The sequence below is a fragment of the Vulpes lagopus genome, chromosome 1, assembly GCF_018345385.1.
Source record: "Vulpes lagopus strain Blue_001 chromosome 1, ASM1834538v1, whole genome shotgun sequence".
Lineage (NCBI taxonomy): Eukaryota > Metazoa > Chordata > Mammalia > Carnivora > Canidae > Vulpes > Vulpes lagopus.
Window position 1 is genome coordinate 9,559,460 of NC_054824.1, and position 24,529 is coordinate 9,583,988.

A 24,529-nucleotide genomic window follows, 5' to 3' on the forward strand; every position below is an offset into this window, starting at 1 on the left:
ATGGTGTTTAACAGACCAAATAGCCAATGGAGAAGCAACAAACGTTGTGTCCACAAATCATGGCAATTCCCCACTGCCGGTCATTTACTTTTATATCAAAGACAATGCTAATGAATTAATTACCACATTTCCAAGCACCAGAGCAGAAAATCAGAAAAGGCAATCAGAAGGGATGAAGGAAACCACATTAATAACACAAGAGGGGCAGCTGACAGTCTCTCAGGGAGGAAAAAACAAAAAACAAAAAACAAAAAACTAAAAACTGGAAATGCAGAATAAGAGCTGGGGAAAAAAATCACAGCAGCCTGAAATCACTTAGAATAAAGGATAGAGACCTTCAGCCTTTCTTTTGGGGGTGCGTATGTGTGTGTGTGAACATCCGCTTTTATTCGTTAATATTTCTTGTACCAAAGTAAACGTTTCTGTTTTTCTCACAAGTAACAAATAGGTGGGTAGATAGTCCCCCCAACAACATGCAATGTCCCTCCCCTTGTCTGCACAATCCCCGAGTAGCTTACAGAATAAGGCGCCCCATTCTCAATTGGACACCAGGTGCCTCGAACAATTCTGTAACCAATATTCATGGTGTGATGATCTTAAATTTTTAAGAAACAGTAAAACGACCTTCCATATTCTATTTATGGCTTCAGGGCCCACCTGCCTCAGTATCCAGAATATATAACTGGAGTTTTACGCTTCCAGTTCTGTCCAAAAAACTTCTTTCTTTCTCCTTTCTTTCTTTCTTTCTTTCTTTCTTTCTTTCTTTCTTTCTTTCTTTCTTTCTTCTTTCTTTCTTTCTTTCAAGATTTTATTTATTTATTCATGAGAGACACAGAGAGAGAGAGAGAGGCAGAGACACAGGCAGAGGGAGAAGCAGGCTCCATGCGGGGAGCCCGAGGTGGGACTGGATCCTGGGACTCCAGGATCACGCCCTGGGCCAAAGGTGGGTGCCAAACCGCTGAGCCACCCAGGGATCCCCAAATGTGTATGTGTGTGTGTTTTTAAAGATTTTATTTATTTATTCATGAGAAACAGAGAGAGAGAGGGGGGCAGAGACAGGCAGAGGGAGAAGCAGGCTCCACGCAGGGAGACTGATGTGGGACTCGACCCAGGGTCTCCAGGATCAGGCCCTGGGCTGAAGGCAGATGTTCAACCGCTAGGCCACGTGGGCTGCCCTAGTTTGCTCTTTCAACAGAAATACCATTGTGCTTCATGCCCTTTGGGGCATCATCCAAAGTTTCTTAGGATCTCTCTCACTTTATTCTTTTCTTTTTTTAAGACTTTATTTATTTATTTATTTATTTATTTATTTATTTATTATTTTTATTTGAGAGAGAGTACACTGAATGAGAGAGAGAGAACAAGCAGGGGAGAGGAGCAGAGGGAGAAGCAGACTCCCTCCTGAGCAGGGAGCCAGCCCTGGGGCTCCATCCCAGGACCCCTGGATCATGACCTGAGCCCAAGGGAGATGCTTAACTGACTGGGCTGCTTTGGCGCCCCTCTCATTTTATTCTATCCTTACACCAGTCTTTTGGGTAAGAAGCCAGATACTGGACCTTCCATCTTAGACAAGAGGAAACTGCAACACCAGACAATGAAATGACTTTCTCAGAATCATCAGTCGACTTAGTGACAGTCTCCTGACTGGCGGCACAGGCGTGAAGACATTCCAGTTAAGGGAAGGAAGGCAGTGTTTGTTTGTTGTTGTTTTTTTGTTTTTTGTTTTTTGTTTTTGCTTCTTAATTAACAGCACGACTATCATAGTCTTTTCCTACAATAGTGCTCAAGAAAGTTTCCTTTTGCCCTCAGGTAAAGGAGTAAGAAAAGCCTCTTGGGCAACCCAGGGAGCAGCAGCCCTGTCTGACTTACCCTGCTCTAGAGTGCCACCATAGTCATAGGGGCTCAAATGACACTGAAAGGGAGACTCTGCTGAAGTGCAGCATTGCTGCCAGCCTTGCACATACACAGTCTTTGCTGGCTTTTCCTCCATTCTTTGCATCTTTGGCCAGAATTAGAATGGGAGTAGGAGAGGAGGTCAAGAAGGAAGCCATTCAAATATAGGAAGCTGGAAGTGTTTTAGAAAATAATTGAGGGGTGCCTGGGTGGCCCTGATGGTTAAACCTCTGCCTTCAGCTCAGGTCATGATCTCAGGGTCCTGGGATCGAGCCCTTGATGGGCTCCCACCTCAGTAGGGAGCCTGCTTCTCCCTCCTCTGCCTCTCCCCCTGCCCATTCTCTCTCTCTCTCTCTGTCTGTCTCAAATGAATAAATAAAATCTTTTAAAAATAAGAATAATTAAAAACAAGTAATCAGAGTGCCTGAAGTCTGTTCAGTTGACACTTGGCATCAGATTACACACTCTCACCAACTTCATTTAGGTGCACACTTGTGTTTTTCTTCAATTACCAAATAAAACTATCTTTAATAAGTTATTGTTATGAATGGCCTACTTTTTTACTCTACTTATTAATGCTAGTTAGCCTTTTATAAGAGCCCAAATCCACTCCCACAGAATCAAAATCCTCGGAGAATGTGAAGCTAAAAAAAAGGGGGGGGGGCTGACCCAGAAGAAAATACAGGTGTGATTTCTGGGAAGGCTAAGGTGACCTACTCATGTTCTCTTTTTACCCATTTGGAAACTGAGGTATCATGTGTAAAGGGATTTGTCCAAGTACCTAATGGACAACAATCTGTTTATAAATTATAAAAGTCTTAGAAAAGTGGTCTTTGTGGAATGCCAAGAACATTGCTTAGAATGTTCTCTGAATCAGGGTAAATTCTCTGTCTCCCTCTGTCAAATTTACCATGAATTATCGATAACAACAGAACTTAGGACAGAGGTACAGAGTAGAACACAAGGAGTGCTCAAGGCTTCTGGACTAGATCCAGATTAGTCTGTATAAACTTTCAGTAAACTGCTTCCTTTCTCCAAGTATCAGCTTTCTCATGTGTGAAATGGGAAAAAAAAAAAAAATATATATATATATATATATATATATATATACTCCACGGCACCCTCGCTGCCCCACATCAGCTCTTAGAGTTTTTAACAGATACTATAAATGCAAACTGCCTGGCATGCAAGAAGTAAATGCTGGTTCTTTTTCTCAACATTAAGTAAACTTCAAAAATAAAAAGTAGAGGCAGAAAAAAAGAAATGAAGCCAAAAAATGAACATAAATCATTTATTACTTAGAGGCTGAATAAGCAATATATGAAATAGTCACTTGTATTCCTCCAAGCACGCCAGCCCATTTTTAGCTAGCTTACTCCTGCCACAAATGAACGAAAATGTAAGTTAGTCAAGTTTTCCATCCGATTTTTTTAAGTGTAGAGGGAAGAAATAAACAAAAGCTTTTAAGGAACTGTCTGTGATCCACCTGTATCTCAATTATTCTTGTTATTTTGAGATGCCTGAACAAATTTACATGAGCCAGTAACATATGTAAGATTAAACTCTTCTTAGAATATAAAACTCTCTATACCAAATAATTTATGTAGATACTCTGGCCTCAGAGATGGAGCATAACTCCCTACTCCCTAAGTTTTATCTGTACATAGTGACTTCCTTCCAAAGAGGACAGTATGGAAAGGGGGCAGCGGCGGGGAGAGGGGAGGAGTCTTGTGGGGAAACCTGATGAACCCTGTAGCTCAGCCAGTGATCAAGGTCACCATCAGCAGAGATAAGGCATGTTGATAATATGTACTCTTGATATGATGTGATGAGATGGTACTTGACTTCTCTGGTTGTCCTCCCACAGACCCATTGCTCCCGTCTAATCATAAAAATAAATGTAGACAAATCTCAGTTGAGGGACATTCTACAGAATACATAACCAAATACTCCTGACAACTGCTAAGGCCTTTAGAAACAAAGAAAATTTGAGAAACTGTAACCTAGACCAGAGGAGCCTAAGGGGACATGATGACTACATGTAATGTGGTATCCTGGATGGGATCCTGGAATAGAAAAAGGATATTAGGTAAAAACTAAGGAAATATGGGGGAAAAAAATGTGTGGATTTTAGTTAATAGGATGTATCAGCATGGGTTCATTAACGTAACAAGTGAGCTATCCTAATATGTTAGTAACAGAAGAAACTCTCTGGGGGACCTGGGTGTCTCAGTCAGTTAGGTGTCTGCCTTTGGCTCAGATCATGATCTGGGGATCCTGGGGTCTTGGGGTCCTGGGGTCTTGGGGTCCTGGGATCAAACCCCGCATCGGGCTCCCTGCTCAACCGGGAGCCTGCTTCTCCCTCTCCCTCTGCCTGCCACTCTGCTTATTTGAGCTCTCTCTCTCTGTCAGATAAAAATAAAATCTTAAAAAAAGCCCAACCGTCTATCTTATCAATTTTCCGTAAATCTAAGTCGTTCTTAAAAAAAAACTGACCTATAAATCATCACATTAACAAGACTATTTTAATAACTATATATTCCATTCAAATGTGTATTCCTTCCCGCTCTGTTAAAAAAAAAAATCGTGTTCTGTTGAGGAATAGGCATCATTAGAAAATCAAATCATTTCATAAAGCCATCATTAGAAAATCAAATTGTCTCATCAGCCAGTTCAGATGAAAATGGCATGTGCCCAACTCGTCCTCAGAGTGACATGGTCCTACGAGACCTCCTAAGCAACCTCATCTATGAATTCCCTCACCAGTAAATCCAAGAAGCTGGGCTAGATCATCAGGACACTTCTTTTTTTATTTTTTATTTTTCATCAGGACACTGCTATACAGCTTTACAATTCCACCATGGGCAGTATCATTTCTCCAAAAGCCAAACACACACATTCAAAATAACACATATGTTCTCACTCCTACCCCTCCCCCCTTTCTCAGCTCACCAACAGGCTTTATTTCTCCTTCCCAAAGTGGGGCTGGTCTTTCATCTGCCCCAGCTTTCTCATCATCACCATGACTGACAGAGTCAACCATGAGAGGCTGCCTGCCACTAAATCAACATCCCTTCAGGGTTCCTTCGCAAAAAGGAAAAAAAAAAAAATCTGGCAGCTGGCCTTGGCATCAGGACTGTTCAGCTTGGTCAGAGCTGCTGCATCATCCATCATTGAGAGATGAGGGGACATCTGCCCAGGGTCAGACTGGCCGAGCAACTGTGTGAACTTACCCCAGTCCCCATCACTGCTTCACTCTGCTGGTTTCTAAACTTAGATGTTCTTCTTAAGGTGGTGCCCTCCGGCAGGGGCAGGATAGTGACCCTTGGGTCATCCTCCACGGTCAGTTCACAGCGGAGTCACATACCCACACTCACACACACAAAGAGTAGGAGTGTTTTCTATTAGCCCACGTTCATTAATATTGTCTTCTGGCTGCCATGTTGTGTTTGGAAAATGGTCACATTCCTGCAGCTCCTTCCCATCCTCTAAAATGTGCTTTGACTTAGAACTGACTCCAAATAAACAAGGTCATTGTCTCCCAGCTGACAGAGCTGAACAAAGGCCTTTGGCTCCTTCTTTATCCTTTATGAACTAAACCCAGAACTCATTTTCAACCCACCAACCCATTTAGTTAGTGCCAACTGAATACCTGCTTGTTCCTCTACGGATGCTGGGATCACAGAGATGAAGGAGTTACATATGACAATGCCCTTGCTTTCGAAGGTCCTAGTCTTGAAGGGCAGGAGGATAAAATGGAAATCATTTCTTGCCTTATGTATACAATGGTATGAAGAAGGCAGTCAAAAATCAATCATGAAAAAAAAAAAAATCAATCCTGAGAGGGGCTCCTGGGTGGCTCAGTCTGCCTTTGGCTCAGGGCGTGATCCAGGGTCCTGGGATCGAGTTCCACATTGGGATCCCTGCATGGAGCCTGCTTCTCCCTCTGCCTGTGTCTCTGCCTCTCTCTCTCTCTCTCTGTGTGTGTGTGTGTCTCTGATGAAAAAATAAATAAAAACTTAAAAAAAAAAGTCAGAATGATGTCAAAAAATTACAGGGAGAGTCGCACCCTAGGTCCCATCTCCAACCTCGCCTCTACCAGCCAGTGACTGCTTTCTTTACTCTTCCAGTCCTTCTGTAGCAAACAGAAGCAAATGCAAATCTCATCTTTCCCTCTTTCTTAACACAAAAGGTGGCATGTTACATTCATCATTGAGCACCTTGCCTTTTGCTTAAATCTTGAGCAGTTTGAAATGTTTTAATGCAAACCCCAAACTGATGATTTTACACATTTGTACAGGAAAAGGACACAGCCACCACCACCCCACCCCCTTTTAACCCAAGCAGCACTTCTTAACAAGTGCAGAGAAGTTCACTTTCTTCTTCACTAACCAAAGTTAAAAAGAAAGAGAGAGGGGGAGAAGAAATTTTAATTTCAAGAAGCATTAAGGATAGCGGACTTGCCCTGGGGGAAAAGTTTACAATGTGCAAAGCTCCTCTTTCAAAGCAGCCTTATTTCCATAGGCAGCTAAGAGATTACCACCTTGTAAAACAAAGGAAGAAACGAAACCTCCCCACCTTTGAGTTATCCGTCCCAGAAAAGGGAATGCTTGGGGTCGGGGGTGGGGGGTGGCCTCTCGATGACCACTACTCCGACTCCAAGGGTAAGGCTCTGTTCTTTTACATGTAAGGAAATTCGCTGAGCGTCCCAGGGGACTGTGTCTTGAACTCTATGAACCTATTTATCGCTAGGCCTCCTCCTCCTCCTCCTCTCAATCCTGTCTCACAAAAAGACAGACAAAACAAGCAAAACCCAGCTTATCATCTTCCCCAACTATTTTGGTCTCAATAATTTACAAATTTAGCTATTACAAGAGAGAGAAAGACACCTGTCACCAGAAAACCAACTGTTGCCTTTTAAGTTTCTATTAAAAAAAAAAAAAAAAAAAGGCAACACTTTCTATCTTGTCAGGATACATCCATACTTTGGAAATGTGATGATAGTAGCTAGTATGTATCAAAGGTAGATAACATATATTGGAATACTCTGGTTTCAAACTTTTAAAAAATCTTAAACCCTTCAACATCCACACTTATTCATTTATTCAATATTTTTTTTTATTCAAGTATTCCGTTGAGCATCTCCTGAGTCCTGAAATGGATCTAGACACTAGGGACAACAGTGAAGAAGGCAGGCAAATAAATTCCTTGTCTTCGTGGAATTAGCATTCTGGCTGGAGAGACAGGCAATAAAGATGTAAATAAACTGGTATTTACATTTAGACAGTGATAAGAGCTATGAAATAACAAAATGAAGCAGGATAAGAGGGTGGGGAAGGAGAAAGTTCTTCTAGGACCAGTGGGAAAGGCCCCTGTGAGGAGGTGACCAAACCCAATAAAGGAAGAGGACCCCTGGAAAAGAGCCTAAGAGGGTATACGGAGGGGAGGACGGTGAGGCTGGCCTCAGGTGAAGAGAATAAACAGGTGAGAGGTCACAGAAGCAAAAGGGCAGATGAGTGTGGTCTTTGCAGGTCAGGGGCTGCCAAACTATGGCCCAGAGGCCAAATCTGACCTGTTGCTTGCTTTTGTATGGCCCATGAGCTAAGTCATTTTTACATTTTTAAGTGGTTGGGATTAAAAAATCAAAAGAAGAATAACTGGTGACAAGTTTTTACATGAAAATTCATGAAATTCAAATTTCAGAATTTTCATTCTTTTTTTTTTTTCTGATTGCTTTATACTAAAATGAGTTGAGTAGTTGTGATAGATACCATTATAGCCCACTGCCATGGACTGAATCGTATCCTCCTCACCTTAAAGTCATATGTTGAAGCCCTAACCCCAATGTAATGGTATTTGGAGATGGGATGTTTGGGAGATAATTAGGTTTGGACAAGGTCATGAGGGCCGGGGAACCCTCATGAAGGAATTAGTACCCCGATGGGGTGTGAAGCAGGAGAGACTGAGGGGGTTCTTGATTTGTGTTCTTGGACACAGCTGGGCAAGGACAATGAACTAGAGTACCCTGTTCCTGACACTTACAGAGCTTACTCCACTCACACACCAGCCCCCACTTCTATCATAGGAAGCCAAGACCCAAACAAGTCCTGTCTAGAGACCAACTGAAGAATTCAGGTCTTAGGGGGAAAAAAAGAAAAAAAAAAAAAAGGACCAAAGTGCCTTGTGAGGTTTCAGATAACCATAGCCAACATCAAGACCTCGTGGTATGGTGTCAACTTCCCTGTCACAGGTAAGGCCAAAATCAAGTGGTGGAAGTTTCTCATGCAGTCTTATCTCTGCTATTGTGTATATAAAAAGTGACAAATTTAAGTATTCTGGGTAATATCTATAACAATGCAATTTCATTCTTCAAAATGAGAAGCCCAACAAAGTGAAAAAAAGGGAACTATTCCAAGAGAAAACGATGCAATGGAGGACAATGAAGATGAAAGTTTCTATCAGATGGAGATGAATAGAGCCACATGTACTACAGCAATAGTTTTCAAACTGAACTCTGTGGTCTGTGTCTGCTGTTACTCTGTGCCACAGCTGAAATCCTCAGGTGTCCATTACTGATTAGAAGGCCATTTGCTTTGCAGGATATTTTTAAAAACGTAGCCCTGAGCAAGTCCATGCATGTAAGGCCATCTGAATGGACTTCCAGTCCCCACAGGTTGAGCTCAGTGAGATCCCAGAGAAAGCTTGGGGGCACTGCCTGATACAGACTCACTGCCCAAAGGGAGTTGTACAATAACAAATGAACCCCTGACACGACCGGGCACGCTGTGGTAACACAGGTCCACGGTGGTGCCATGCTGGAGATAGCTCTAGTTTTAGCACTTGAACGTTTTGGGTGCTTTTTTTTTTTGACCTTTAAAGTAGAATTTTTTTTTTTTTAAAGAAAATTTAAAAAGAGAATTTGCTGATATGTATAATAAGATTAATTGGCCTTCCAGAAAAAAAAAAAAAGACTAACCGGCTTTAAAAAGAACCGAACCCAAAAAAAAAAAAAAAAAAAAAAAAGAACCGAACCCAACTGGACAATACTTTCATGAAATGGACTGATTTGACAAGATGAACACAAAACAACATATAGAAATTAATTGGATTAATTGGATGCCCAGGCTGATGTAAGGCTATCATCCATAACCACAGATTTCACAGTTGGGTTTCAAAAAGTGTTGAACTGATTCATCTCATAATAAATGCTCTAAATTTAAATACATAAAGTAAGTTTATATTATTACGCATTTTCTTTATAGTATTAAGCTATCACATATATATTTTTAATTTTTATATATAAATATAAAATATATTTTATTGATTTAGATTCTGGAAGCAAACTTTTCTTTGAGAAAACTTCTCTTTGAGAAGGGGGTTCTGTTCTTAATGAAAAAACATTACGGATTAGCAGTGCTTATAGGAGAGTGCCCTGCCAGATTCTTGGGTGTCTCAAGCTGTGAGACTTAATTATACAGACTGACTTACTTAGTTTGCAAAGGGCCGACCCAGGCCTCACCGTCCTCCTAGAGGGGAGGGTTGGGCACCTTTTGGGACCCCTAAGCCTTCTGAATGGCCTGTTGAACTTCTGTTGACTCGACCTGCCATAATGGTGAGTCAGATATTCACGAGGGAGAGATAATCACATCCCTCTCAGGGCAGAGGCTCAGCAACTTTCTCTGGCCTCCAACCCCTTCTGTTAGCTCCTTCTATAATCCTAGGGCTTTCTCTCCTATTTGCACCCAATTCATTAGTTTTAGTTTCTCCACCTAGATATAGTTTTTCTTTCCTCCATATTTCTGTACGTAGATTTTTTTCTGGACCCTTTCTCCTTTATTATGGTTCTGAATATGTGTGAATTTTTGAAATGAGCAGAGTTCGTATGAAAATCAAAACAAAACATAACCCTCAGGGAATGCTTTGCCTAAAGAGTGCTAATTACTCACCCGAGTAAATTTAGAGAGCCTTTCTAAATTTCTTTATTTTGGTGTGATCCAGCTCTCTGGACCAGAAGGAAGATAAGGCAGTCCTAAAATAACTATGTTAGCATTTGCTACACTGTAAATTGGAACTCCAATGAATCCACTTTGAAGCATATGAATAACATTTTAAAACTTAATTGTCACACATATATAATTAGAATGCATTTCATCCATTTGGAATTTGTCCAGTTTCCTTGCTTCAAATATCTTTTCTCCAAGCGAGTTTACTTTACGCTGAGAAGCCAAACCAAGTGCATAAACAGTCCCCATGCAAGTGCTCTAGGGGAGATAATAATGATTAAAACAGTGATTAAGACAAGAGAAGGTAGCATGGTGGAAGGAGAAGACTTGGACACATAGCAGAACATGATCGCTGCCACAAGGGAATTAGGTGCAGTGTCTAGGGTCTTTCTGGAGGGGAAGATGATGTCCAGTCACGTACTGGCCATAACTGTGTGGAGAAGGTATATTTGCTCTGGACCTCGGTGAAAGGTAGAGCTGAAAGGGAGCATTTCTAGGTGGGAGGTACTGGCAGGAGCAGAAGATAAGGCAAGCAAGATGGAAAAGAGATTGCCTGTAATCACACATCTATTTTAAGCAAAGCACCATGCAAAGCCCTGGAGAAACGGATGAATGGACAACCAGTCGCTAGGCTCTAGACTTCAGGAAAAGGGCACCACTAAACACCCCCACCCTTCTTCTTACACTCAAATATGACCTGACAGGGCCCATCCCTTCCTGCCTGCCAGTCAGGGAAGAGAAGAAAACCCTAGAAAGTAGGAACTGCTGGACTTATTTTTGTGTGACTTATCCCTGCGTGGTTCTAGGTACTTAGTACTCAGTTAGTGTTCACTGATGTTATAAAGAAACACTAGGGACAAAAGACAGTGTGATGTTGAAAGGGCAGTGCACAGGTACGGGGAGCCCTTATGTGTAAGGGGGTACACTAGTGCTGCACAAGACAACAAGGAAGGCAAGCCCAGGACAACAGTTCCCCTAGGATGAGTTCTACGAAAAAACATTGAGGCCATTTCCTAACAGGCTTTGACAAGAATGCGAGATTATGGTGCTTAAGGTTTAGTTTGTAGACAATGTAAAGCCATTATAGGCTCTGGAGATAAAATGCGATTTCATCAGAATGGTGCATTTTTCACTGAACAAACACCCAGTGAATGAAAGGGGTACAGTGGAGAAGACAGACCTGGCCCCCACCCTCAGAGGGTGTAGCATTGAGTGCAGCAGGAAGGCGAAGCTGACTCCACTGGGGAGGAAGAATTGTCACTGGGAGAGCTTGGAGTTGGAGGGGGTTGAAGGCTGACCCGTGCAATGGAATGGGTGAGCAAGCCCAGGTTTGCTAGTCCTCAGGTAAGGAGTGACAGTAGGAGGAGGTCTTCAGGAATAAAGTAGGGGAAAATCTAGATAATGTGGGGATATATTGCATTTATTTCCTCCTTTGTGCATATATTTCCTCCTTTGTTTAAATGTATTAAGAAATAAAAAATTCAAAAAAAATAAATGTATTAAGAAAACATCTAAAAGTACCAAGGAAATCAGGGGTGCCTGGCTGGCTTGGTCAGAAAAGCATGCAACTCTTGATCTGGGGTTGTGAGTTCGAGCCCCACTTTGGGTGTAGAGATGACTAAAAAAGTAAACTTAAGAAAAAAAAAAGAGTACCAAGAAAATCAGTTTTGAACAGAACTATAACTTTTTAATTGCCAACTCTCTCCTGTCTTTACATACATGTAATTCAGAAAATGTAACAGTAAGACAATTTTACACAAGTGGTCTGCTCAAAAAACATTGTGACAAAAATGATGGCTGCCTTCGTGTCAAATAATTTTTGATTCACCAGCTCCTAAAGAACAAGCCAAATAGGGCAGCCCAGGTGGTTCAGTGGTTTAGTGCCGCCTTCAGCCGAGGGCCTGATCCTGGAGACCCAGGATCAAGTCTTGCATCGGGCTCCCTGCATGGAGCCTGCTTGTGTCTCTGCCTCTCTCTCTTTCTGTGTGTGTGTCTCTCATGAAAAAATAAATAAAATCCTTTATTAAAAAACAAAAGAACATGTCAAATAGCAATGACACAAAGTAAGGGGAAAAAAAATCAGAGAAATCACAAAGAGAAAACAGGTCAGATCTAATTGTGACAAAGCCCCAGTGAAATACACTGGAGAGAATACAAATAATAATAATTAATTTGAGCTCGGCGTATTATCATCTGTCAGCACACCTCCCAAATTATATGCAAGTGGCATAAGCAATTACTGAACATGGGAGTTAGGTAAACTTCCTAGGATACGCCCTGGCCCAGGGAAGGAGACGACTCTGCTGTGCTGTCAAAGGACAGAAGGCACCAGAAGGATTCCAGGTGAATACTCTCTCCTCACTACCACACAGGGCCTGGGTGGGGAGCAGACAGGCAGCTGATGGAGAGCAGGGGGTGGCTGGGACCCGGACATGCCTTCGCCTTGCACGACAGCACCGAAGAGTCATTTCTCCATTATGCAGGCCGCCCAGGCCCTCAAGACACTTGCTGATATCTGGTAATGGTCTTATTTTCTTCCCTCCTTCTGTTTCATGGGGGCATAGCCTGGGCTAAGTGTGAGGATGGAGGAAAAGAGAAGGTGTCCTCTAAGGACAAACAGAAGATAGCATGACACGGAAGTTAAATCATGTTTTCAGAGGATAACAAGCTTCAGTTTGTCATCAGAGTTTAGGCTCACCCCACAAGGCAAATACATTAAATTCTCATAATTGCAAGCTCATTAGCAGGGGTCCTTTGAGGAAGCAAAGCCGCTTCTTTCTCCTGACATGCTTTCCCCTTCCTACAAAAGTAGAGATTGTGCCAGGAGTCAGTAATCAACTGTGTAGGGAAGTCACACCATTGGTTTTGGCTGAGTCTGAACACACCCATAAGGGGAGGCTTAAGTGTTTACACACAGCACGTTGGCCTCAATCTAAACAAGGATCTGATCTCCCTGGAACACAGCACTTTCCATGCTCCAAGGAGTCAGACACCTTCATTAGAAGGAAGTAGAGCCTGTGAGGAAGTAATAAGCAGTTTGGATGAGGACTGTTGTTGTCTTGAACTTAAGAGGCTAGAAGTGGCTCATCTGGGGTCACAAAACCAGCCTGTGACTTATTTCGGGCTTCAGGAGTCTTCAGAAGCCAGAGAAGTAACCTCTCTGGAATCCACAGAATTCTAAACACCAAGGGAATCTCAATCCAAAAGGATATGTATAGCTAAAGTTTTCTAGTTTCTATCACCAAAATTACACTGAAGATGATTATAAAAGAACACGTAGCATAATCATCAAGATCCAAACCCACCAACAGCACATACTTTAGTGGAGGGAATCTTAAGTATTTTCCTATTTTTCTTCTCTCTCATTTAATCCCCTCTAAAAAGAGGGCAGGAAATCCTTAAATTTTATATTTCCAGCCAAGACTGGAGTAAGTGTTTTAATAAAAATTCGAGAGCAGTGTGTAAAAAATTGAATTCAGTGGTCAACCTTTTAAAGCCAAAGTTTGGAATTGAAAGTTGCGGGTTTTTTTTTCCATTTTAAAATGTTTTCTGTATTGATTTTACTCAAAACCTAATATCCAACGAGTGCCTGTGAACAAACAGAAAATCTAAACCTCATTGATTTTTACTGGAAGATTTGTACCAAATAAGTTCTCTTGAAATTAAACACCTGGTTTGACAGCTTTGCTAATTACAGTCCACTTTACAGAGGAAGGCCAAGGCCTGTGGCCAAGCAGACAGATTAGCCACAGTTACTCAATAAGACAACTATTTAGCAGAGACAAACCCTGGGACAGAAACCTGAGAAGTCATGTGCATATCCAAACAGGCTGCCACAGTGTAAAGAAATCCCCTTAAGTCACTCTCGGCTTCATTAGCACATGAAAATGGGGCAATTGAACATTCTTCAGCCTTCCATCAAGTGCCAAAATCAATCATTCATGGAAATTAAGTTTTGATAAGAGGTGTTTATACACTGTCAAAGACTTCTTGAATGTGTCATTCTTTCAGCCTGGAGAAGATTCCAGCCAGCACTTAACTGTACAAAGGGACTGGAGAATTCAAAGCATCAGTCCCTGTTGTAAACTTATGACATTATTAGAAGAACCGTAAGTCAGAAGAGGACATCTAGCCAGGAGTTTGTTGTTTCCATAAAAACACTTACTTGGGGGGAGATTGGTTTCCTTTTCACGAACATATCATTTCTAACAATTATCTTCATAAGCTCACAAGGAAATGTTTTTAACTAAACATCTATTCTAAGGAGAGTTTTATGCAGACCGTATATTTTTTTTTATTTTTTTTTCAGACCGTATATTTTTAAGCACAAGGCCAAGATAGATAAAATATTTTAAAGTGCTTTAACATGTTCATAAAAGCATAATGTGTCATGCCATTGCCACAGCGAGCAGCATCCCTCAAGAAAAAAAAATCATCCAGATATTGTGTTTCCAAAAGCTGAAGCCCAACAAAGCAACAAACCCTAAGGGAAAAGAAAGAGGTTTGAAAACAATTACACTCCACAAGCAACCCCCCCCCCTTTTTTTTCTAGATTAGTTATCTTCTGAACTGTAGGAAAACCAGAAAGTAAAACACTACACAAATGACTTGGCTCTTCTGTCAAACTCCATTCTTTCAACCTGTAAACATTTGTAAAGGGGCGAAGAAGTTACTCAGGTAAGTCACACTTACCTTTTGTGCCACACCGGCCAATCTTTGAAACAATATTAGTTACCGGCCATGGCCACTCTCACTATTGCTGAACAAAAGGATTCTGAACCAAGGGGCTCTGATCAACAACCTGTTTCAATATTTATGTTAACATATACCTGTCTTTTTTCTACCTCAGATAGCTCCAAGTTACCATATCCCTACACAGATGCACACATTCCATCTCAGAAGCACCTGGGAAGGTCATGCCTGCTGCTTTCCATCCAGTTGCCTATCAAAAACTTGGTCACAAAGAGTGGAGAGGTCAGGCTGCAAGGAGCTCTCTGGCCTCTTTCCCTTTTCAGGTAGTCTAGCTTCTGAGAACCTTTGATCTGACTATCGGCAAACACACATTCCCGCATTTTGTGCTTTCAGGGATAGATTTCAGAAAAGGGGGTGTAGGTGGTGTTACCCACAAAAACAAAATGACTCTTTCCAAAACAGTCCATACAGCCAATACAAGGAAAGCACACACACTACCTCCCCCTACCCCCTCCATTCCCCCCCACCCCGGGCCCCCACCACCCGCCCTCCAGCCAACCACCACCTTCTGCCCCCCACTCATTCTCCCTTTGGAGAAAGAACAAACTGCAAAGTATCCATGCTGGAATAAAGGTACACAGAGCTGTTCTGCTGTGTCAAACATTAGCAAGATCCAGATGGGAGGTGAAAGTCTGTGCTCCTTGCAGAGTCTTTTTAATCCAAAAAAGACAAAAACAGAAACAAAAACACACCTATAAAACCTATGACTTCAGTCACTGGATGGGAATGAAAAGCTCATGAGCTACTAGGAGGCCTTCTTCTCAAATGGTAAAAAAAAAAAAAAAAAAAAATGGCTCACTGATTTTGCCTAGAGAATGGATGGTCTGGAAATCTAATTACTGTAACTATAAAATAAGAAAAATAGTAACAAAGACTAAGGCCAGAAATATGTTACCAGTTCAAAATAAAAGAAATGCAGAAGGTAATGATAATGTTTTAAAATGTCTAAGGTACGCCTAAATCCAATATGATGCTGATGTGTCAGTTATATCTGCCCCCCTCCCCCAAATGTCTAAGGATAATAAGGAAGCAAGGGAGAGATACAGTTTCTAGAAAAGCACGACCAAGACAGGGTATGTGAATTTAATGAAACTAGCAGATTACAGCCAGGCACACTTAGCACCCAATAAACCTGCAGTCTCTGGGTGTTTGTTTTATATTAAAAGGTGCAGTGACTACACAGAAGCCTTCTCCTTCCTTCTAATCAACTCTTTCCCTTCCTTCCCCATCCTAAAAGAGTTAAGTAGGTTATTAAAAAACTTCCTGGTTATAGGAAGTGTGATACACAGTGGTCAGGGCCGGATGGTTTGCCAGGGAAGACCCTGGTTTGTTTGTTGTTCCTAATGTCTCCTTTCACTCTCAAAAAATGTCCTGCTATGGCTAACACATTTTATGGTCCCTCTACTGGTAACGTGTGTATGCATGTATGACGAGTGAATGAATAAATGAACAGCTATCTTCAATTCCAACCAAATGTTCTTACAGGTACCTGCAGAGGAATTTTCTGACCAGGTGTATCTCAGTCTTTACTAAACTTGGAAGAAACCAACTAATATAAAAAGAGAAAGAACAAAAATAACCACATCCTAAGACCACTGTATTATATAATAAAGGAAAAACTCCCATACACCATAATATATAATCCTGCTGAAGGCTCCAAAGGAGAATGGCTATTGATTATTGCTTTCTCTCTCTCTCTCTCTCTCTCTCTCTCTATCTCTCCTCCCTCCTCAGCCACACACACCTAAAGAACCTGGCCAAGTAAGATTCACAACAGAAAATGGTTGAGAAACTGAGAAAAATCAGGACTTTGAACCAGAAACTGTACTCTCTATAGGGATACACAGAAGAGGGATCTGTGGCTAATGTATGGTAAATCATAGAAGGGAATGAATTGAATGCTTTAAGTAACATTTTCTTCTTCCACTGGACTAAGGCAATGAGATAGGCGAGAACAAAACCTCAAAATAGTTATGAAACAACTATGATGTGAATTCATGTTCAAGGAAGATAATCTAAAACATTCTGGATGTTTATACAACGGAACATACATTTTAAAAATCAAAGCCCTAGACACCCTCCTGCTTTTTAATGTTAAAAATTCATTTCCAATATTGGATGTCTTAAGGACAAAATAATTCAAAGTAAATTTCCAATTAAATAAAACTTTGTCAATCCTATTTTTACTAAATCCCCAAAATAAGCACGTTATGAAATCCCTTATCGTCACCCATAGACACCATTATCTAACCATTTCCCTGTAGCTCAACAAGGTAAATGTTTCTAAGCAATTCTCTCTGAAGTTAAACATTAAATTAAAAAATTAAAACTCCACTAAGAAACCTGTGATGACCTGAAGGCATTTTAAGAGCAGCAAAGGTTAGAAGGGCAGCTCTCAAATAACACCCATTGTTCCATCTCTACTTAATGACAAAAGGAGAAAAGAAAGCGATTACCTGGCCTTACCTCTACATCTCAATTCAAATGCTACTTAAGAAAACAAAAACCCTCGTTTTTTGCAACCAAACGCTCTTCAGCTTAGTCAAACTGATTCTTTTAAACGAAATTAAATTTTCTAACTCTGAGCACCAAAATTCAGAACAGCCAAATTCAGAAGCAGATTTGAGGTCAGGACTGTGTCAACTGCATAAACATATTTTAATGGAGAACCAAAAATTAAATAGAGAAAATGCTAAATAAATATTTCCTGCTTGAAATTCCACAGAAAGTTATTTGAGGATAGTAGCATGTAAAAAAAAAAACCTTTTTTAAATAATGTTTTTCTGTTTTGTATGAAGTATATATACTGATACCAAAATCCATATGGAAGAGCAAAAGGCCAAGAACAACTAAAACAATTTTGAAGAATACAGTTGGGGAACTCACCTCGCCAGATGTCAAGACATAAAGCATTTTACTCCACTGTAATGGTACAAGGATAACCTAATGAAAAGAGACACAGAGGTGTACCTATGGATCTCATAAATGATGGTGGTGGCATTTTTTAAAAAGTATAAGGAAAGGATGTGCAATTTAATAAATGGGGCTTGGACAATTAGATATCCATTTGAGAGAAAAAATAAATTTCTATGTCACGCCAAAAATTAAAAAAAAAAATTGGGGGTTGATTAAAGACAAAGAAAAACTTTATGAAACTAGAAGAAAATATGGCTAAATATATGTAGGACTTCAGACTAAGGAAGAATTTTTTAAACAAGAGACAAAAGCACAAACTTCAAAGGAAAAGATAAATATATTTCACTATATTAAAGCACACACACACACACACAAAATAAAACACACACACACACACACACACACACACCACTGATTATATGGGTATCTGAAAAAAACCAAATTCATGGATCAGAGAAGAGACTGGTTTGGAGGGGCCTGGGTGAAATGTATGGAGTCAGAGGTACGAACTTCCAATTATAAGATAAATAAATCCTGAGGAATGGAATGGAACGTACAAGATGACGATTCTAGTTAACAATACTGTTTTATATATTTATAAGTTGCTAAGAGAGGAAATCTCAAAAGTTCTCATCACAAGAAAAAAATTCTAACTATGTGGTGATGGATGTTAACTAAGCTTATTGTGGTGATCACTGCATTATATATACAAATATCAAATCATCATGCTGTACCCTTAAAAATAATACAATGTTATATGTCAATTGTATCTTAATTTTAAGAATGAAATAAAATAAAACGTATTTTCAAAAACACCATAAACAATGACTGGTGTAGGCACAAATCAGGAAAATATTTTTACAGCAACCATAATCAGTAAGGAATTAGAATTCAGAATAAAAAAGAATGATAAACCAGTAAGAAAAGCAAGCCCCCCCCCCAATAAAGACCAAGCAAAATATACGAACAAGCAATTCATAGCTTGTCATATGTTCATATGTTCAAATGTCAAACCAGGCATTTAACTGTGAAAAGATGTTCAGTTCCACTAGCACTTATGGAAATCTAATTTAAAACAAGTCCCCAGGCACCTGGGTGGCTCAGTGGTTGAGCATCTGCCTTTGGCTCAGGGTGTGATCCCAGGGTCCTAGGACTGAGTCCTGCAGTGGGCTTCCCACAAGGAGCCTGCTCCTCCCTCTGCCTATATCTCTGCCTCTCTTTCAGTGTCTCTCATGAATAAATAAATAAAATCTTTTTAGAAAAAAAGAAAAAAAAAACCAAGTCCCCATTTTATACCCATCCGAAGTGGGAAAATATCTGAAAGCCTGTTCTTACCAAGTGTGAATGACAACACAGTTGGAACAAGAACTCTCACATACTAGTAGTACTTGTGTAAATCAGGGCAACCATTCAGGGAGTGCGATTTAGTGATATTTATCAAAGCTGAAAATAGGCATAGCCTATGACCGCACAATTCCATTTCTATAAAGTACTCTAGAGAGACAGCCTGTGCACAAGGACATGTGTAATAGTGTTTCATAGTGGCATCATTTGAAATAGCAAAGAGGGGATCCCTGGGTGGCTCAGCGGTTTAGTGCCTGACTTGGACCCAGGGCGTGATCCTGGGGTCCTGGGATCGAGTCCCGCGTCGGGCTCCCTGCATGGAGCCTGTTTCTCCCTCTGCCTGTGTCTCTGCCTCTCTCTCTCTCTCTCTCAGTCTGTCTCTCATGAATAAATAAATAAAATATTTTTTAAAAATGAAATAGCAAACATTACACAATAGGCAAGTTTATTATGGTATGCCCATTAATGGAAAACTACAGCTTTGATAGTGTGATGGACTAAAGCAACTTAAGAATAAATCTCAAAACAAAAACAAAAAACCCACAAACAAACAAAAACCCATAAAAAGTATATATATTTAAAAGCAGAAGCAAAGATAGTTTTGATGTATCTTGGTGACAAGTACATAGAGATAAGTAGACTGGAGACAGGTGTTGGTTGTATTATTCTCTATGCTTTTTGCTAAGGGTGAAATATAGAAGTGAAGAAGGTCACATATGTACCCTATCTTAAAAATAACATCAATGAAAAGAAAATACTCTGAAAACATTCTGAAACCCTTGGGTTTAAACTGGACATGTTTTCAAATATAATTTCATTCCAACTCTCCATATTTAACCAATAGGGAAACCAAGGCACTGCAATTAAGTAACAAAAGTTGTTGATAAACCCTGGGTCCAAGTCTATTTCTATTGCATTCATGGCCCTGAGACGAGCCATATTGCTTGAGGGCAAAGGATTGGAAGGCCTGCTTTGGTATATTTAAGCCCATCACACATTGACACTCAAGTTTGAGAGAACTGAAGGCTAAGCAGGTAACACAGAAGTGCCAACCCATGTATCAGAAGTCCACAGACGGACTACCAGTGGCTGAACAAGAAATTCCCTAGGAATCAAGTCTACAGGACTTGACAGGAGCAGACAGTATCTTCATGAGCAGAGCTGGGAAGAGAGACCAGGGGAGAAAAGTTCCAAATGGGGAAGTGTTGGGAAGGGCATTGGGTCTGCTGTGTACTTGGGATGGCAATTCTCTCTGGTTCTAGGCTACAGTGCTTCACTTAATCACTAACTAGAAACTTTCTGGATGCTGGTGTCTTGCTTTAGTTTAATGCAAACATAAGCAAGATGCTGTTGGGGCACCTGGGTGGCTTAGTCAGTTAAGCAAACGACTCTTGATTTCTGTTCAGGTCATGATCTCAGTCATGAGATCGAGCCCAGTGTCAAGCACCACCCTCAGCATGGAGTCTAGTTGAAATTCTCTCTCCCTCTGCTTCTTCCCTTCCCTGGCATACACACAACACTCTCTCTCTCTCAAAATAGATCTTTTTTAAAAAAGATTTTAAAAGATTTTATTTATTTATTTATTAGAAAGAGAGACAGAGAATCAAGGAGCAGGGGAATCAGAGGGAGAAGGAGAAGCAGACTCCCCGCTGAGCAGGGAGCCCAATCGGGTGCCCAGTTCTGGGACTCCAGGATCATGACCTAAGCCCTGAGCTGAAGGCAGATGCTTAACCAACTGAGCCACCCAGGCACCCCTAAATAAAATCTTTTTAAAAATCCATTATGGGAATGCCTGGGTGGCTCAGCGGTCGAGCGTCTGCCTTCGGCCCAGGGTGTGATCCTGGAGACCTGGGATCGAGTCCCACATCGGGCTTCCTGCATGGAGCCTGCTTCTCCCTCTGCCTGTGTCTCTGCCTCTCTCTCCGTGTCTCTCATGAAGAAATAAATAAAATCTTAAAAAAAAAATCCATTATGGTGTCAATTTTATCCAGAAGTTTTCTTTTAATTGATCACAATGTAATTTGTAAATATGGATGAAAAAGCACATGTATGTTATCTTTTAAAAAATCCCAATGCAGGGACGTCTGGGTGGCTCAGCAGTTGAGCATCTGTCTTCAACTCAAGGCATAATCCCCGAGTCCTGGGATCGAGTCCCGCATCAGGCTCCCCATATGGAGCCTGCTTCTCCCTCTGCCTGTGTCTCTGCCTCTCTCTCTGTGTCTCTCATGAAGAAATAAATAAAATCCTTAAAAAAAATCTTAATGCAAAATTGTAGCTCAGTTGATTTGTAAAAACTCAATAAGGAGAGATAGAGATAGATACTACCAGATGTAAATGATAAAAAGGATAAAAAAGTTTCCTTTTAGAGAGCTGACTAACAGTCCTTGGTGTGAGAAAGAAAAGATGTGAGGAAGAATGAAGTTCTTAGAAAAATTAGGAATGAATGTCATTTTATTTTAAACTAGGTGTACTGGTTTCCCTGAGTCTGACTTTTGAAGCAATGTAGACTGGCCATCCTGGGAGAGGTAAAAATCTAAGTAAAATAAAACTAACTGTCGAAAGTATAGGAAGAAACGGCTCAGTGTATCCATTTGACTCATGAGTTTGTTAACAGTTTCAGTGTCTTATCAACCAAAATGTTGCATTTTTAGATCAACTTATATTAGAAAAAAGCATTTATTATCAAATAAAAGTATTCTAAAAATGTTAAGGTATGTCTCTTCTTGGATATTGAAAGTAGCCTTTTAATTTAAAAAATGAAAAAAAGGGTTAATATTTGGCCACCAGCTTCTAGTTTGATGGACTCAAAACACAATTCTCAGATATTTCAAGTGTGAAATACTGTGAGAGGCAGCAGTGTTAATCTGTAGTAACAAACTTGTTAGAAAACCACGACCAGATGCAAATTAAATTTCTAACGAAAATACTTAAAATTAATATATTCAAACCCTTTGAGTATATAATTACATGTTAATGTAAAATAGAAATTGACCAAAGCATCTAGTTTTCTAATAGAATATTTCTGAACTCTAATAACCACTTTACTTTTTAATTCTGCCTGAGTATACGGTACATTTTACTAAGTGAATTAGTTACAAAACACTGACTCTCATTGTCAGATGTGAATAAATACTACATGCAGTGATCTTTTCTGTAAAGCAATGATCCTCACCATTACTGAAGTTTAAAGTGTTCCAGTCAAAAGAAAATATTTTTCTTCTGCAGTGCTAATGTTTAACACATATGCTTTTGTTCATATACTATCCACAGATTGTATTAGAGTTCATAGAACCATATTTAAAATTTCATTAGGGAAAACCCCACACGTATTTTATTCAGGCAACTGTTGAAAGACATTCCACTTGGTGTACAAAGCCTTCTACTGCTTACCCAAGCAATTTTGTTTACAGAATTATTTAAAAGAACAAAAATGGCTAAAATCTTGAAAGAAAAAAAAAAACTCCTTGGAATTAAGGTACATTTTTTCTAAAGGGCAAGAAACTGACACATTTCACTGCCAAACAATAAAAGACTACTGAAATAGACAATGTGGTTCCTTTTTTTCTTTTCTTTCTTTCTTTTCTTTTTTTAAATTTTTTTACATATTCTTGAAGCTCTCCTCCAGATACCCATTACAAAGCCCAGAGATCTTTCCTTTTATTTTCCAATATTGTAGTGGTACTGCTTCCAAATATTTTATAATTTCCAATAGGTAAGGGAATACTTCAAAATCCCTTTTGTGAATATGGAGGAGGACAGGCTTTCCAAGGACAACCTCCCCAATTTACTTCCATTAAAAAAGGGCTTGTAAGTGGGTTGATAGCAGTACTTAGGAAACCTTTAGTCCTAAGTGCAGTATCATAAACTATAACCAGATAAGTAGGCAAGGCTAGACTGTTTTCCAAATACGATGAAACTCTTAATCAAATTTAATCCAGAAATGTCACTGGCTATAAAAAATAAGTAATTTTGTTTAGAAAGGATTGAAATTATACCGTCAATTGAGCACATACCCTAGTATTTAAAGAAGAACAAACTGAGAGAAATTATTTAAAAAAATATGTAATCCCGGCCCACACTTGCAGGCTTTCTATGACACATGACAAGGCTCACAAACAATTTAGACAGCTTGAAGTTACTTAGTACAAAATTCTAAATACTGTTATTAAAAGAATTTGCCAAGAAAGTAATGTGATGCATTCCCATACCTTATGTCTATTTGTGAGGCATTTTTTAGCTTTGCACAGTGGCAGTATCGTAGCCAATGAGGTTTAGCTGAGGCTCGATTATTGCTATTTGTGAGGCATTTTTATTTGTAAACCCTGGGTTCCTCATCTTCCACTTCTCACCCTACCCCTTATAGTATGTGCTCAAAACACATTTGTCATTTGAATTAGATTGTCCATCAGGATTTTAACTGCTCAGAGCTCTGCAGCAGCCTTTCTGTACATAGTGTGAGTGCATAGTGCAGGACAGGTAAATGGGGCCATCAGTCATCAAAGAACCAGAGAAATAAGCAGCAGCGTGTGCAAGACCAGCATTTGTTTTCTTATTTACTTAAATGTGGCAAACCAAAATCCTGATGTGACTCAAACCAAGGAGACAGCCTGTTTAACACAAATGACATTAATTTGTGTCAGAAACACAGGAGTCTAGTCCGTTCTCTATCAAAAAAAAAAGAAAAAAGATAATATCAGCCCTATATACCCTTTAGAGATGTTACCACCATAAAATAAAACGTACTTATGAGTCCAAAGATTCAAATGGGTACAGACTCCCAAGAAGATAGATTTCATGTTGTAATATTCCCTCTTCGTATTTATTTTTTAAAAACTTGTATTTAAAATAGCCATAAAGATCTACTAAAAGATAAGTCATTCTTGCACAGAGGCTGAAGTTTGTCTAAAACCAAATGATTTCAAAACGCGGCATACATTAAAATACAGTCCAAACCTTTTTTTTTTTTTTTTTTTGTCATCAGGGGAGGAGTCGAGTGCTATAGAAAACATGTTAACTTTCCACTACTTTCCAGTGCTTAGAAAACAGATACTTTACAATGACAAATGTTAACCCACCACATCGGGTTTAAAAGGCATGATACTGTAAGAATTAGAAACTGGATATATTTGGACTTCTCACTTAATTTGTCTAAATGTTGCATATTCAATTTAGAAATGATCAATCACTAATTAACTTTCACTTCACCAAGCAGAACCAGAGATTATCACATTTGTTTGACAACTCTCATAGAGAAATGTGACCTTTATGCTAATATTTCAGTGTGCCGGAAGTTTGGCACTATTTATTCAGATTAAGTTATGCATATTTAAAAACTATATTTAAATGAATAGCTGCTTCAGTATATTCTTTATAACACTGACATTATAAGAAAAAGATGTGTGTGATCTGTCCAAAACCATGTGGTATTTAAACGATTTCACCCTGTCTTGCTGACTTGTTAAAATCAGGAAATATTTTTAACAGAATTTCCTAGGATGTTTTTTGACTAGAAAGAAATCGAGTTTGAATAAAGAGGTATTGGGGTGAGAGACGTTGGGGGCCATATGGGACAGAAAGTCTTTTTCAACACAGAGGAAGGAAATGGTGTCAGTACAAGACTC

The 24,529-nt window shown here is 39.8% G+C and overlaps 1 pseudogene; it reads left to right on the forward strand.

Moving 5' to 3' along the window:
* Positions 1-23,143: 23,143 nt before the first annotated feature.
* On the forward strand, positions 23,144-23,320 carry LOC121474650 (annotated as a pseudogene).
* The last annotated feature ends 1,209 nt before the right edge of the window (positions 23,321-24,529 follow it).